Genomic DNA, 17,442 nt, shown 5'->3' with positions numbered 1-17,442 from the left:
ACGAAAATTATCACTTTCACAAGACAGAAAAGTACCAAATGGATGATGACATCCACAACGACATTTTCCCGGACTACATCGATGCCTTTTTGAAACTCACACAAGAAGGCAGCGGCTATCCTTTCTGGTACTCAACTCTCGAAGATCAATTCAATTCAAAGACGAGTACCTTTCCAAGGAAGGCATCGCTTTAGATCACGTCGAAAAGGACGAAGGAAGACTTTCGTTTGCCAAGTCATGATGAATTGCTTGTGGCGAAAATGGAACGAACATGTTTTCCAAAGACGGTGTACTTGGGAGAACTCTCCCGCTACTACAACATGCTTTATGTTGAAAGAAAATATATGAAACAGGTGGACGTCGTTAACAAAGATTTGAAACCCTGTAAATTACGAAGAAGAGCCAGAGTTTGCTCTGACCTATGAATTTTGAAATCATCATTGCTGCCTACCCTCGCTTAAAATTGTACAACGCCTTATACCAGGGAGGAGATCGAGTCTTGTACTTGGATACAGAAAGTTGCATCTATATATATATATATATATCGCCCCGAAAACAAGATTCTCAGTTTTGTTAGTGGCGGTCCTAAAATGTCCGGTTACGAATACCGAGACAATCAAGGAGAAATACACACAGACTGCAAAGTCAAAGGATTGACAGTGAATCATCGAACGAGTCATGTAGTCAATTTTGGTATACTGAAAGGAGCTCTGAAGTCTGGAGAGGATTAACACTTTAGAGAGACTACCTACGAATAGCAAATAATTGTCGACTTTTGGAAGAAGAAAAAAATCAAAATCGTCTACCAGAAGCGAATGCGACTTACAAACCACTTGACTTTACCGTTCGGACACGCCAATATTGCCCGGTATGTAAATGGGAAGACTTCCAAGATCGACACTTAATTCACGAGGAGAAAAACAGAGCAAGAAACATGAGTCACTTTACAGTCATACGTGAATTATGTGTTCAAATTCAGCGAGAAACTCTAGTGCGATGCTGTCTCTAACGATCTCATCAATGCCGTACTCTACGACATCGATTAAGCACGACAGTGACACTTTTCTACCACTACGACCACCATAGAAGGTAATGATGTGCGCATAAAACCCTGGGGCCAGACGGATGGCCAGTAGTTTATACGTTCCCATCGGCGTGAAAAAAAAATATGAAAACGTCTTATAATTCGTTTGTGATCACATATTGTCAACAAGACTTTATCTCAGTCTCATCTTTCAGCCAAACTAATTCGTAACCTGTACAGTATCAGTCGCGAAATAAAATCCACATGTGTGTGCCCGTGTCAGTCAGGCTAGTCTCAAAGAAATTTTACGATAGATTAAGGTGACAGCAGGTCAGTTATTTCAATGCATCATTCACATCCCTCACCAAACCAAAGGCATTTTTAACAAATACAAAGTGACCTTGTCACACCTTGCAGGTCTAAAAATCAATACTCAAACAAAAAAGCAAATCATTTTGAAACCTGGAGGCAACGATTCTCTTGATGGTGTCATCATTCGTTCCCTCTTAAGATGGGATCCTAATGCCTTAAGAAACAAATCCTCTCCCCGAATCATCGAAAGAACAAATAATAACACGACCAGGTCACATCCCCAGAAAAAGAAAAGTCCCAAAAAAAAGAAAAACCCAAAATAATAAAGCTTCTACCCGAAAGAGAGTTGGTGCTGTCAGGATGCAACCCTACTCCCCCAAACCACGATCCTCGGTGACCGTGACTCCACAGCTTCATCTACTTCGCCATTGTTCGGCATGCCACCTAAAACTAATATGACACAAGTCTTTTCGAATTTGATAAAAAATGTAAAAACTCGTTTCTCAAGGAACTTCGCCTCCGGCAACGACATCTTCTTTAGCGGCGGACGCTAAATAGTTTCATTCACCCATGATCGAATTGCAAGAGAGATCTGGAATGTTATAACATTTACTGGACTTAACCAAGCAAGAGCAGTCCCCATTTAGTCCCCTGCAAACCCCTCAACGTCGAGTGATATCCATCATGAAGATGATACGACGTATCGACAATCAGTGGAGATCCATTCTAGTATAGAAAAGACCTATGCCAGACAGTCAGCTTTAGTAGGTTTTTTCCCTTGAAAGGACAAATATTTAACCCACAACATAATGCACACCACAACAAATCTCCTGCCAAAAAAAATGAAAGAATGGAGAGTCTCCTCGTCAGGCCAAGCATTTGCACGTGTTGTCAGTACTGTCAAAAGCCTATCCACCCATGCAAAAGCAACGCATTCAAACAATTTCTAAAGCAATTATCAATAGGGTGTGTGATCGGTACGTTTGTCTAAGCACCAGAAAGAACTCTTTGCAAAACATCAAAACTTTCTTCGCCAAATGGTCAGAAAGAAAATACATATCGTTAAAAAAAAAGATGTTGGTGCACCCATGCTGATATGATCCTTACTCAAAGGAGTGTCATCTTCTTTATTTGGAGGGTTAATAGACAAGTTTAAGTTTGCGGCCAAAATTATGGAGGAAGAAGAGGATAAAAAGTACTACATTTATGGAAAGACCTCATATGTGTACTTTGGAATCTCAAAGAAGGACGAAAGCTGATTCAGTGCCCTACAAACAATGGATGGAATTCCATTTTTTGGCAAGAACAACGGATCCTTCATTTACTTCAGACTCCTAATATGATGCAGATGTCACAGTTAAAACACAAATTACAATCGTTGATTGATTGCATCGATTTGTCAGAAACGGAACAATTTGAACGGTACGGTCAAATATTGCAACGTCTTCAACTCTTTCACCAGACGAAACAACCAAACCGACTCTGAAAGATTTCAAGGTCTTGATTAAATGCCAATCTCCACAAGCACCACCAGTGACCAAGACAGTCGCGGACAAGATGCCAGAGGATGAAGACACACGAGAAGTCTTTCAACGCCTATGCTGTCATCCCTTGTGAGATTACAACATCCTTGTTGACCCCATGCTTCACTCTCCACCGAGATTAACTCAAAGCGTGGGTTAAAAAGATGATGTCGACCTATTCTGCTACAGAAGTGAAAACGAAGGAAAAGAAGAAGGAAGTGAACAAGGAAAGCGATAAAAAAGAGATTTCTTTGCCACCACCAATACTCTTGACTCCAACTTTCGCGCCACGTCGGACATGTTGTATGCCCCAATAAAACATGAGTAGCATCCGTGAGCAGTGTGTGACTTGTTGAAGGGAGTAATAATTGGTAATCTTTTAGTCACCAATTTCTACAATCCTATCCATCTTGCAGGATACGGAACAGTTCACAAACTGTATCGTGCTGCCAAAACCCAACTGAAATGTGAAATGTGAAAACTTATCTCATATGCAACAATGGTTACACGATCAAGCCATAAACATATTGCACAAACCCATTCGACAACAATTTTCCAAACATCGAACCGAAGTGGAGGGTATAGATCATCAACCGCAAGCCGATTTTTACTGATGTCTCTCATTTGGCCACCTACAATCGCAGCTAAGATAGTTTGTACGGTGTCATTCACATCTTTTCCAAATTTCCCAGGGTCTTTGACTTCCAAAACGAGCTACGATTTAGTGCTTACCTTAAAACTGGTATTGAGACAAAGAGGTTGTTACCCTCTCCGATGGCAAACAGCCAAAGTCACCGAATTTCTGAACCAAACTTTCCCAAAAGACTTGAAGAAAAGAGACATCAATTTTTTCACAACCGAAGGCAGCGTTGTGGAACATTTTGAACGCACTTTAAAAAGACGGAAGAGGAAATATTTTACGCATCAGCACACCCTCAAGTACATCGACGTTGCACCGCGTTTGGTCGAGGCTTACTATCAATCTTACAATCGGAGCATCGGGTGCTCACCCAAAGAAGTGCCCCCAGTGACCGTGTTTGAGTTCTTGTTCGGAAAGTCCCCTACTGCCCCCAAGAAACGGAGTATGTTGGCGACAGGAAATTGGATGCGCATTGGAAAAACGAAACACACTTTTGACAAAGTCATTTACAGAACTAGACCACTGAATTGTTGCGTGTCACTGAATGAGTGCGTGCACGCAATCTTCCCATCGTTAAATTAAAAGACATGAACGGCGAAGTGTTAAAAGAAATTTTATATGTCCCAGTTACATATCTTAAAGCACGAATGACTAATTGCTAGAAAATCAAGATTATATAGTACTCTACTTGACCTCAGATCATAATAAGCGTTTTCTGAAAATTAAAGCCACTATTAATGGAAAATAACCCTCTAGAAGTTTCCAAATGTTTATAACAAAAATATCTTAGCAATAATTAGAATATAAATTTTGATAAACCCAATGTCCTTAACTCAAGGCAAGATAATAATCCTAATGTTTAACCCATACTCATTGGAAACTATTTGTTATGTGTTAGTTGTTTACAGAATAATAGCAAATCAATGATTCAGGTCAGGAAGAAAATTAACAGGATTTTGGACAAGGTCAAGTCAAAACACAATTATCCAAGGCATATAATGAACAAAAAAGAGAAGAAAGAAAGAAGAAAGAAAAACAACCAATACAAATTGAATATACATAACCTTAGAAGTGGCTGACCTCAGTAGAGGCCATCGTGTTAAACTGTTATAACTGACCTCAATACTGGTTACACTTGGTACGTAAGGGAAATCTATGACAAAATTGTCTTTATGTTAACATGCTTGAGGTGGGCCTTCCCGATGTTAAATTCCCGTTGTGCCCTATAAATTTGTCTACTTTTGAGATCCAACGGGAATTAACATTACGCCATCGGTTAACATGCTGGAGGCAGTTAGGGGTACAACGGGAATGTAAATTTGAAATATTTAGATACAATCCAACACACGACATACCCTATCCAGCAGCCTCTTTTTGATTACAAACCAAATACACACCCAACCAAACAGCACCTACTTTATGATCACTATCTGAACTAGCTCCCTATATTCCAGCACATGCTTAACTAGCAAATGAAAATGGTAGGAGTATTTATAGGCGCATGCTATACTTATATACACACAAACATAATATCGTGCAAGAGTACATGTGTTTATACACTCTATACCCTCACATGAACATATTTTAATAGCACAGACAAGTAGGCAAGGATAAAAGTGTTTATATACACTCTATACCCTTACATAAACATATCATACTATCACACACAAGTAGACAAGGATAGGAGTGTTTATACACACTCTATAACCTCACATAAACATATGATACTATCATACACAAGTAGGCAAGGAAAGGAGTGTTATACACACTCTATACCCTCACATAAAGATATTATATTATCACACACGAGTAGGCAAGGATATGAGCGTTACACACACTCTATACCCTCACATAAACATATTATACTATCATACACAAGTAGGCAGAGATAGGAGTGTTTACACACACTTTATGCCTCACATAAACAAATTACACTATCACACACAAGTAGGCAAGGAAAGGATTATTATACACACTCTATACCCTCACATAAAGATATTATACTATCACACACTAGTAGGCAAGGATAGGAGTGTTTATACACACTTTATACCTCACATAAACATATTATACGATCACACACAAGTAGTAGGATAGGAGTTTATATACGCATGCTATACTTGTATATATACGAATACGAGTCTACGGGAGATGTAATATCAAACTGTTTAGATATTATCCAACACACAATATTTTATATACTAAACACACACCCTTACTATCAAGCGCCCGCGTTTTTATTATTATCCAAGCACACACACTATCACCCTACTATAAAACAAACGGGTATGAGTTTTATGCAATACATACATACAAACACATTATCCAACAAAAAAGGGTAGGAGTGATTATAGATGCACTATACTTACATATATACATATTATGTGTTTCCTTCATTTAACATAACATGTTTAAATTTAAGTTGAGTTCACTTCAGTGTTCAAAGCCTTCTAGTATCATGATAATTTAGATCATTCACACACTATTGCCCCATGGAATATTGCATAACCAGAAGCACAACCAGCATGATTAGTTTATATCTATACATACATCCATGTTGATGTACCATTCTTCTGAGAAAATCATTCATGATACTATGAAAAAGAAAATAGCAATTGCAGAAATTTTCATATTTGTTTTAAGAAGGTACTCCAATGTTTCGAAATTTGCATGGGGTTTAAATTTAAAGAAAAAGAATAGTTTTCCTATTTGGTTATACTGGCAATTAAAAAAAAACAACAACCTTGTATATCTTTGATATTATCAAAAACAACTTTTGACTTTATTTTGGTATATAACTGATGGGTGTAATTTGGGTCACACAGTATATGGATTGACTTTATTTGGTGTATAATTGGTGGGTATAATTTATGTTACAGAGTATATGGATTGACTTTATTTTGGTGCATAATTGATGGGTATAATTTGGGTCACACAGTATATGGATTGACTTTATTTGGTGTATAATTGGTGGGTATAATTTAGGTTACATAGTATATGGATTGACTTTATTTTGGTGTATAATTGATGGGTGTAATTTGGCTTACAGAGTATATGGATTGGCTTTATTTTGGTGTATAATTGATGGGTACAATTTGGATTACAGAGTATATGGATTGGCTTTAGATTGGTGTATAATTGGTGGGTATAATTTATGTTACAGAGCATATGGATTGGCTTTATTTTGGTGTATACTTGATGGGTATAGTTTGGGTTATAGAGTATATGGATTGGCTTTATATTAGTGTATAATTGATGGGTATATTGTGGATTACAGAGTATATGGATTGGCTTTATTTTGGTGTATAATTGATGTGTGTAATTTGGATTACAGAGTATATGGATTGACTTTATTTTGGTGTATAATTGATGGGTGTAATTTAGGTTACAGAGTATATGGATTGGCTTTATATTGGTGTATAATTGGTGGGTATAATTTATGTTACAGAGTATATGGATTGGCTTTATATTGGTGTATATTTGATGGGTATACTTTGGGTCACACAGTATATTGATTGACTTTATTTGGTGTATAATTGGTGGGTATAATTTAGGTTACATAGTATATGGATTGACTTTATTTTGGTGTTTAATTGGTGGGTATAATTTATGTTACAGAGTATATGGATTGGCTTTAGTTTTGAGTATAATTGGTGGGTATAATTTAGGTTACAGAGTATATGGATTGGCTTTATATTGGTGTATAATTGATGGGTATAATTTGGATTACAGAGTATATGGATTGGCTTTATATTGGTGTATAATTGATGGGTGTAATTTGGATTACAGAGTATATGGATTGACTTTATATTGGTGTATAATTGATGGGTATAATTTGGATTACAAAGCATATGGATTGGCTTTATATTGGTGTATAATTGATGGGTATAATTTAGGTTACAGAGTATATGGATTGACTTTATTTTGGTGTATAATTGATGGGTAAAATTTATGTTACAGAGTATATGGATTGACTTTATTTTGGTGTATAATTGCTGGGTATGATTTATGTTACAGAGTATATGGATTGGCTTTATATTGGTGTATATTTGATGGGTATACTTTGGGTCACACAGTATATGGATTGACTTTATTTGGTGTATAATTGGTGGGTATAATTTAGGTTACATAGTATATGGATTGACTTTATTTTGGTGTTTAATTGGTGGGTATAATTTATGTTACAGAGTATATGGATTGGCTTTAGTTTTGTGTATAATTGGTGGGTATAATTTAGGTTACAGAGTATATGGATTGGCTTTATATTGGTGTATAATTGATGGGTATAATTTGGATTACAGAGTATATGGATTGGCTTTATATTGGTGTATAATTGATGGGTGTAATTTGGATTACAGAGTATATGGATTGGCTTTATTTTGGTGTATAATTGATGGGTATAATTTGGATTACAAAGTATATGGATTGGCTTTATATTGGTGTATAATTGATGGGTATAATTTAGGTTACAGAGTATATGGATTGACTTTATTTTGGTGTATAATTGATGGGTATAATTTATGTTACAGAGTATATGGATTGACTTTATTTTGGTGTATAATTGGTGGGTATAATTTATGTTACAGAGTATATGGATTGGCTTTATTTGGTGTATAATTGATGGGTATAATTTAGGTTACAGAGTATATGGATTGGCTTTATTTGGTATATAATTGATGGGTATAATTTAGGTTACAGAGTATATGGATTGACTTTATTTTGGTGTATAATTGGTGGGTATAATTTAGGTTACAGAGTATATGGATTGGCTTTATTTGGTGTATAATTGGTGGGTATAATTTGGGTCACACAGTATATGGATTGACTTTATTTGGTGTATAATTGGTGGGTATAATTTAGGTTAAAGAGTATGTGGATTGACTTTATTTGGTGTATAGTTGATGGGTATAATTTGGGTCACACAGTATATGGATTGACTTTATTTTGGTGTATAATTGGTGGGTATAATTTAGGTTACATAGTATATGGATTGACTTTATTTTGGTGTATAATTGGTGGGTATAATTTAGGTTACAGAGTATATGGATTGGCTTTATATTGGTGTATAATTGATGGGTATAATTTGGATTACAGAGTATATGGATTGGCTTTATATTGGTGTATAATTGATGGGTATAATTTGGATTACAGAGTATATGGATTGGCTTTATATTGGTGTATAATTGATGGGTGTAATCTGGATTACAGAGTATATGGATTGGCTTTATATTGGTGTATAATTGATGGGTATGATTTAGGTTACAGAGTATATGGATTGGCTTTATTTTGGTATATAATTGAGGGGTATAATTTAGGTTACAGAGTATATGGATTGACTTTATTTTGGTGTATAATTGGTGGGTATAATTTATGTTACAGAGTATATGGATTGGCTTTATTTGGTGTATAATTGATGGGCATAATTTAGGTTACAGAGTATATGGATTGACTTTATTTTGGTGCATAATTGATGGGTGTAATTTGGCTTACAGAGCATATGGATTGGCTTTATATTGGTGTATAATTGATGGGTATAATTTAGGTTACAGAGTATATGGATTGACTTTATTTTGGTATATAATTGATGGGTATAATTTAGGTTACAGAATATATGGATTGACTTTATTTTGGTGTGTAATTGGTGGGTATAATTTAGGTTACAGAAGTATATGGATTGGCTTTATTTGGTGTGTAATTGATGGGTATAATTTAGGTTACAGAGTATATGGATTGGCTTTATTTGGTATATAATTGATGGGCATAATTTAGGTTACAGAGTATGTGGATTGACTTTATTTGGTGTATAATTGATGGGTATAATTTGGATTACAGGGTATATGGATTAGCTTTATATTGGTGTATATTTGATGGGTATAGTTTGGGTTATAGAGCATATGAATTGATTTTATTTTGGTGTATAATTGATGGGTATAATTTAGGTTACAGAGTATATGGATTGGGTTTATATTGGTGTATAATTGGTGGGTATAATTTATGTTACAGAGTATATGGATTGGCTTTATATTGGTGTATATTTGATGGGTATAATTTGGGTCACACAGTATATGGATTGACTTTATTTGGTGTATAATTGGTGGGTATAATTTAGGTTACATAGTATATGGATTGGCTTTATTTTGGTGTATAATTGGTGGGTATAATTTATGTTACAGAGTATATGGATTGGTTTTAGTTTTGTGCATAATTGGTGGGTATAATTTAGGTTACAGAGTATATGGATTGGCTTTATATTGGTGTATAATTGATGGGTATAATTTGGATTACAGAGTATATGGATTGGCTTTATGTTGGTGTATAATTGATGGGTATAATTTGGATCACAGAGTATATGGATTGGCTTTATATTGGTGTATAATTGATGGGTGTAATCTGGATTACAGAGCATATGGATTGGCTTTATATTGGTGTATAATTGATGGGTATAATTTAGGTTACAGAGTATATGGATTGACTTTATTTTGGTGTATAATTGATGGGTATAATTTAGGTTACAGAGTATATGGATTGGCTTTATTTTGGTGCATAATTGATGGGTGTAATTTGGCTTACAGAGTATATGGATTGGCTTTATTTCGATGTATAATTGATGGGTATAATTTGCATTACAGAGTATATGGATTGGCTTTATATTGGTGTATAATTGATGGGTATAATTTAGGTTACAACGTATATGGATTGGCTTTATATTGGTGTATAATTGATGGGTTTATTTTGGTTTAATGAGTATATGGATTGGCGTTATGTTCGTGTATAATTGATGGGTGTAATTTGGAATACAGAGTACATGGTTTTGCTTTATTTCAGAAGTTAAAAAGAAAACTTCTAGCTCTTCTTGGCCATTTTTGTCTTCTTGACTCTCTCTCTTTCTCTCTCTCTCTCTCTCACACACACACACACACACACACACACACACACACACTGTACCTGTGTTACCTACCTCTGGATGTGAAAATATATTCTACATTTATATTCTACTACAGTCATACCATGCTTGAAAAGTGATCTAAAAATTATTATTACATGCAGCTGAAGGTACCTAAACATAATCATGGTTATTTCGGGCAACGTTAAAGTACGCTGAACAAAGGACAGGCTGGCATAAAACCTGATACAAATGTGAGTGAAAACCATGAAAGTTGAAAGATGCACTCTTCACTTGGACCAAATAAATTAGTTACGGAAAATCAGTATGAATAATACCCATTATTGTCTCAGTATTTAAAATATTTTAGGTTTTCACCCATGAGATTAAATATATCCGTTATTTAATCAGAATAAACAAATTTTAATATTTAATGCTTAAACTTATCGGCTAGAAATATTTATAAGAGACTGAAGTAGCAGATATCCCATGAAATAATATCAGCTGTTGATTGGTTAGATGATGCTGTAATGTGTATATTTGCACAGAAAATATCAGTAGTAGCATAATTCTGTCCTACCTCGAGGCAAAAAAACCTCCACATATACCAAAAGCAGCACTGTAATATTAAAGATAAATTAGGGATTTGAACCTTCATTACTCATGCCTGACAAGCGGCTACCACTAGACCAACCAAATGACAAAGCGGCAGATCAAATTTCTTGGTCATAATGTATCTATGTTTATTGACCGCTGGGGGAAAATAGTTTTTATTCACTCCACTGAATGAATGCGTAGCGCCCAATAAAAAGAATTGTCCCCGTGTCATTGTCCCGTATGAGAAACAGGAATGGGTGATCGGCAATCAATTTTTCTGGAGGCAACGGCATCACCATACGTTCTATCATCATTATACCAGTGGCTACAGCAGCTTCTGTCCCTTACTCGTTCACATCGATGAATGTCTTGTGGATGACGTCGCTGATGAACACATCTGGATGGCCATCCAACATGGCTCCAAAATCTGCTTTTTTTACTGTAGAATATCGGGTATGTGGAGCTTTTGTAATGTCTTAGTCAGCTCATACGTGACGTCCATCTTGAACTTTGGAAGCACTATGATGGTCTCAGGCCTGCCACCATGTGCCAGATCTTTACAGAAGAACTATGTGCATGCGCAGTAAGAGCCTTCTCAACACCCTTCAGCCCATCTGTTTCGTATGGAAGCACATTCACCACTGAAAGATTCCCGTCCTTATACGATAACATAAGAACTGAGTACTTCCGCTTGTCATTTGTAAGGAAGCAATATTTCTTCCTAGCCTGATTCATATCAACTTTCACAGTCTCAGTCTTAGAAATATGGAATTCATTTTTATCGGTTCTTTTAGGTCCAATTTGGAGTCACAGTCTCCCTTGATGTACACGGCATTCACCAGGACCGCACAGTCAGAGAATTATTGCTACCAGCCGGAAGCAAATCATCTTTGATCTTGTCGCGAGTCTGTTCTTCAACCCAGGTATTTACACGAAGTCGGGACGTTTCTGACGCGCCATCAGCAATCGTGTTATCAGCAGTTTTTGCATTCAGAAGTTTTCTAATCTTTTGGAATTCTTTGTGTACCAGATCTACCTCCATCTGGTCCCGCCCAAAAGCTTTCTTTATTTGAATTTCAGAGTCTCCATTGGCCCAGAAATGACCCTGCAAAATGGCTGCACACACGCTGTAAGGGGACAGAAAAATGATTTCCTTGCCCTCCATGAACAATTTGTACAGGTTCAAGGAAAAAGCCGTAGGACCATCATTTAAACGTCGAGATGGCAGATCTGTAGTGTCCTGCTTCGATTGGGCCATTTTGGTTTTGCATATATCCGCACAAGAGTTGACAATACTAAGCAGTATATGTTCTGCTCCACCAGAATAAATCGTCCGTCTCACAGTGATGAATAATAATATCTCGATACTTTAAGAGAAAACACCCTATTACTATCAGGATATGCTTCAGCTTCACCTGTTATATGGTACTCGTCATACTTCATGCATCACAAAGAAGCCACATTCTTTAGTGATAGTTCAATAATTCAAGTTCCGTTCGGCATTTAGTTTAGTCAGAGATGTGTAGTGTCTATCCATCAGCCTTTAACTATTTGTGTTCCCCCGTCTCCTATCTTCCTTGGTTTATGTACAGCTTACTCCAGCCAGTCATGCTCACTAGTTATTACGGTGATATGTACATGTGTCTGAGTCACACAACTAGAATTTTACGCTCGCGGTTGTAAGTGTGATCATATACGTCCAGCCTAAAACGCTGTAATATCGCGGTACTTAATGTTCTTATCGGTACATATTGGAACTGTTTTGGTATTGTTGATAATTACAATTTGTAAAGTTTTAATGACTTTTCCTCCTTCTATTTCTTTTTAAATTGTCAATCGAAGCCGTAAATGTAAATAAAACGGTAGTGTATATGGTGGCTGACCCAGATTGATGTACCATGGGGGAACAACTCTATATTACCCGGTATTGACCTAACTTAGGAATGGTAACACGCACATATTATAATAAACATAAAATGTAACTTACATATGAGAAGGAATGTCCACGCTTGCACTGGCAGAATATATCCACATGAAACGAAAGGATACAATGATTAGATCGAACACACAAATGTAATTAAAGTGGAAATCCATGAATAACAACATTACAAATTAAAAATTTATTTTATTTAACTTTATATGAATTTTGAATGCATTGTGGGCAAAGAAATATCAATATATAAAATTATTATTATTATTATTATTATTATTATTTTTGGGGCCCCGAGTGGTGCTCTCCTTTACGGATCACTGCCATCTCACATCTGTCTGCGTGCGTTCAAGCCTTGGATTCGACTAATGTCGGTATGTGAGAAAGCTTGCCGGTAGCTTCTCGTGGGTCGGTGGTTCTTTCCGGGGTTTTTTCCAAGTTCTTCCTCCACCATTAATACTGGCTGCCATGTATAGCCTATTGTGTGCTGAAAAATGGCGTTAAACCCTACAACAACATTATTGTTATTATTATTATTATTATTATTATTATTATTATTATTATTATTATTATTATTTAAATATTACTGATTTCAAGAAAGTTTAAATATTATTGAATTCCTATTTATGTACGATAAGTATGATCATAAGCAACATTTTGGCAACTTTAGTAAATACTGGCTATCATAGAATGAAACTCCAGCTTAACGTTGTAAGAACATGTACGTCACCATAGGCATATGACCTATAATCATATCAAACATCGCTGAGTATATTTCGTAATCAAAGCCAATGCAGGTATAGGACGTTTGACTGGAGTTCCGTATATGAGGATCAATTCAATTTCATGCACTTTACAAAAAAAATGTAAATTTGTAAAAGACTTTGACATTTTAGAGGAAATAGTGCTTTAATACATTAGCGTCCTTACTGGTCACAGCATTACGTCTGTAAACAACCGCTAGACGGCGCGTGTCCAAAATTAGTCGGAAAACCCAGCTTGCCGCGATATGATAGAGCCCACGATAATTCAGCGTTGGAGTACACTTAAAATCAATAAAAGATGAAAGTAATCTAATGGAGAAAAAAAACACAGATGGTTCCGAATGTGAATGCGAGTACAACTCAGTGATCATTATCTGTGCGTTGAACATATATCATATCACCCCCATGTAAATTAGATCATTAATAGCCATATCTATTTACCAGAAATTTTGATACAGCTTTATTTGTCCGTTATCTGTCTTCAATCTATCTAATGAGTGAGCAGCTAGTTTGCTGTTTTGTCTGCCTATCCATTAATTAATTCACTATTATAACTGTTACAACTCTTTACAACAAACGGGCATGATGACAAAACTCTTAGAGTCCAAGCAGAATCCAAACACATTCAAGGTACATTTACAGCGCAGGCCTCTAGCTGTACAGGCATGAGGAAGAAAACGGTCTGTATTTCCATTCAGTGAATTAACCACAAGGAAATATATACATATACGTTTGCTACATAAATTCATATTACATTTGACTCAGCCAATAAAATCAAATTTATGACATGTACATTCAGCATTCAGTCAATATCAGAGATATATACTTATATGTGCATACACATTCATATTTACATTACATATTAGCAAACATTATGTACATATATACATACAGTTGTATTTCACACACACAAACACACACACACACACACACACACACACACATATGCTGATAGGACATTTGCCTAAAAGAGTGGCTCCTCGTTTCTGTAGACGACTTACTGGACACGTTACAAAAAAGGCACAAAATATAAGGAGGAAGAAGATGATGAAATGGACTCCGTATCTGGAAAGACCTCTTTCGTGTACTTTGGAATCTCATGGAAGGACGATAACTGACTTTAGTGTCCTACAAACGATTGATGGAATTCCGACGTTGGCAAGAACAGCGTACCCATCTATTACCTCCAAATTCTAATCGGACCGAGATTTCACAGTTACAACACAAATTACAATCATTTATGGATCGCATCGATTTGTCAGAAACGTAAAAATCACAACGGTACGGTCAAATCTTAAACTCTTTCCCCAGAAAAGTCCTAAGAAAAAGAAAAGTCCTAAGAAACTAGCTTCATACAGAAAGAGAGTTAGTGATGTCCGAATGCTACCCTACTCCTCCAAACCACGACCCTCAATGACCATGTCTTTAGGAGCTTCTTCGACTTCGCCGTTGCTCTTTATGCCGACTAAAACCGATTTGACACAAGTCTTTCCAAATTTGATGAAAAACTTGAAATCCGTTTCTCAAGGAACTTCTCCGACGACAAACGATATCTTCTTTAGGGGAAGCGGCAGGCGTAAATAGTTCCATTCCCTCTAGATCGAAAGTCCAAGAGAGATCGGGAATGTTACAAAGTTTATGAACTTAACGAAGCAAGAACTGTCACCATTTAGTCCGCTGCGAACCCATCAACGTCGAGTGATACCCATCATGAAGATGATACTACGTATCGACACTCAGTGGAGACGCATTCCATGATAAAAAGACATGTGCCAGACAATTAGCTTGAGTGACTTTTTGCCTTGAAAGAAATAATATGTCATCACAAATAAGTGCACATCACTACAAATCTCCTGCTATAAAAAGAAAACGGATTTGACAGTCCCCTTGCTTAGCCAAACATTCGCACGTGTTCTCAGTACTGTCGAAATCCTACCCGCGCATGCGAAAGCAACGCATGCAAACAGCCTCTAAAGCATTCATTAATACGGTGTATGAACGGCAGGTTTGTCCAAGCACCAGAAAGAACTTTTTGAAAAACATCGAAACGTTCTTCGCCAAAATGGTCTAAAAGAAAATACCTATCGGTCAAGAAAAAGATGTTGGTGCACTCATGCTGACATGGCCCTTGTTCATAGGAATACCTGCTCCTTTGTTTGCAGGGCTTATCGGACAACTTTAAGCCAGCGTCAAACAAATAAGGAGGAAGAAAAAGGTAAAAAGGACTCCGTCTGGAAAGGCCTCACGTGTGTACTTTGGAATCTCATACAAGGACGAAAGCTGACTTTAATGCCCTGCAAGCGATGGATGGAATTCCATTGTTGGCAAGAACAACGGACCCCTCATTTACCTCATAATCCTAAACTGGCCCAGATGTCACAGTTACAACACAAATTAAAGTCGTTGATGGATCGCACCGATTTGTCAGAAAGGGAAAAATCGCAACGGTACTGTCAAATATTGCAACGTCTTGAACTCATTCACCAGAAACCTTGAGTCGAAAGAACTAAACGTAGCCAATCACAACCAAAATTCTCAGCGATCAAGAGAGACGCGGCCACAAAGATGCCAGAGGAAGAAGCCGCACGAGACATTTTTCAGCGTCGTCTGCTGCCAACCCTACTAAGATTACAACGTCATTGTTGGCTCCATCCCACCCCCACCCCCACATCCAGCGAGAACACCTCAAAGCCTGCGTTAAAAAGATGATGTCGACACCGTCTTCCACAGAAAAGAAAAGGAAAGAAGGGAAGCCAGAAGTGAAACAAAAAAAAAGTAATCCTTTGCCACCACCAAAACCCTCGGCTCCAGCTTTTATGGTACGTCGGACATGTCAAGCAGACTCCATGAGCCACGAAACCAAAAGTAGCATCAGTGAAAAGTCGTTGACTTATTGAAGAGAGTCTTTATGGAGAATCTTTTAGTCAGCAATTGCTACAATCCTGCCCATCATGTGGGTTACGCAGGAGTTATACATTATATCGTGGTAACAGAAGTTCCACTGAAACGTGTACGCTTACCCCAGGCGCATCAATGATTACAAAAAAAAAGCCGCATACACGTTGCACAAACACACGACGAACATTTTCCAGATGTTGAACCAAAGTGGAGGGTGAAGATCATCAATGGCAAACTGATTTATCTGATGTCTCTCATTTGGGCACCTACGATCGCGGCTACAAATATTTTTTGTGTGTGTCATTTACGTCTTTTCCAAATTTCCCTGGGTCGTGCATTTGAATTTCAAAACGATGACCGAGTTAGTACAAGCCATAAAACTGGTGTTGAAATAAAGCTGTCAACATACTCTCAAATGGCAAACTGACAAAGGCACCACAATTCTGAACCAAGGTTTCCCAAAAGTCTTGAAGAAAGGAGACCTCTACTTTATCACCACCGAGAATCCCGAAACCAAAGCCATCATGTGGAACGTTTTCGACGCACTTTAAAAGAACGCATGTAGAAAACGTTTACGTATCAACACATCCTCAAGTACATCGACGTCGTACCGCGTTTGATCAAAGCTGACAACCAATGTTTCCATCGGGGTCTGTAAACGACGGGAGATCCGGTGCGCATTGAAAAACCAAACGCACCCTCAACAAAGGTTATTGACCGAACTAGACCAACGAATTGTTTCGTGTCACTGGATGAGTGTGTGAACGCAATCCTCCCGTCTATAAATTGGACGATATGAACGTCGAAGAGTTTAAAGGAACTTTCTACTTCCCCGAGTTACCAGAGTGACCAAAAAGAAGATGATGTGGAT

The 17,442-nt window shown here is 37.0% G+C and overlaps 1 pseudogene; it reads right to left on the bottom strand.

Annotated features, from left to right (window-relative positions):
- Positions 1-10,781: 10,781 nt before the first annotated feature.
- On the bottom strand, positions 10,782-12,832 carry LOC149802068 (leukocyte elastase inhibitor-like; annotated as a pseudogene).
- Between the last annotated feature and the right edge of the window lie 4,610 nt (positions 12,833-17,442).

Source organism: Sinohyriopsis cumingii, chromosome 4 (assembly GCF_028554795.1).
Source record: "Sinohyriopsis cumingii isolate HCF-2022 chromosome 4, ASM2855479v2, whole genome shotgun sequence".
Classification (NCBI taxonomy): domain Eukaryota; kingdom Metazoa; phylum Mollusca; class Bivalvia; order Unionida; family Unionidae; genus Sinohyriopsis; species Sinohyriopsis cumingii.
Note: the sequence above shows the minus strand (reverse complement) of the source record. Positions and strands in the feature narration are given on the sequence as shown.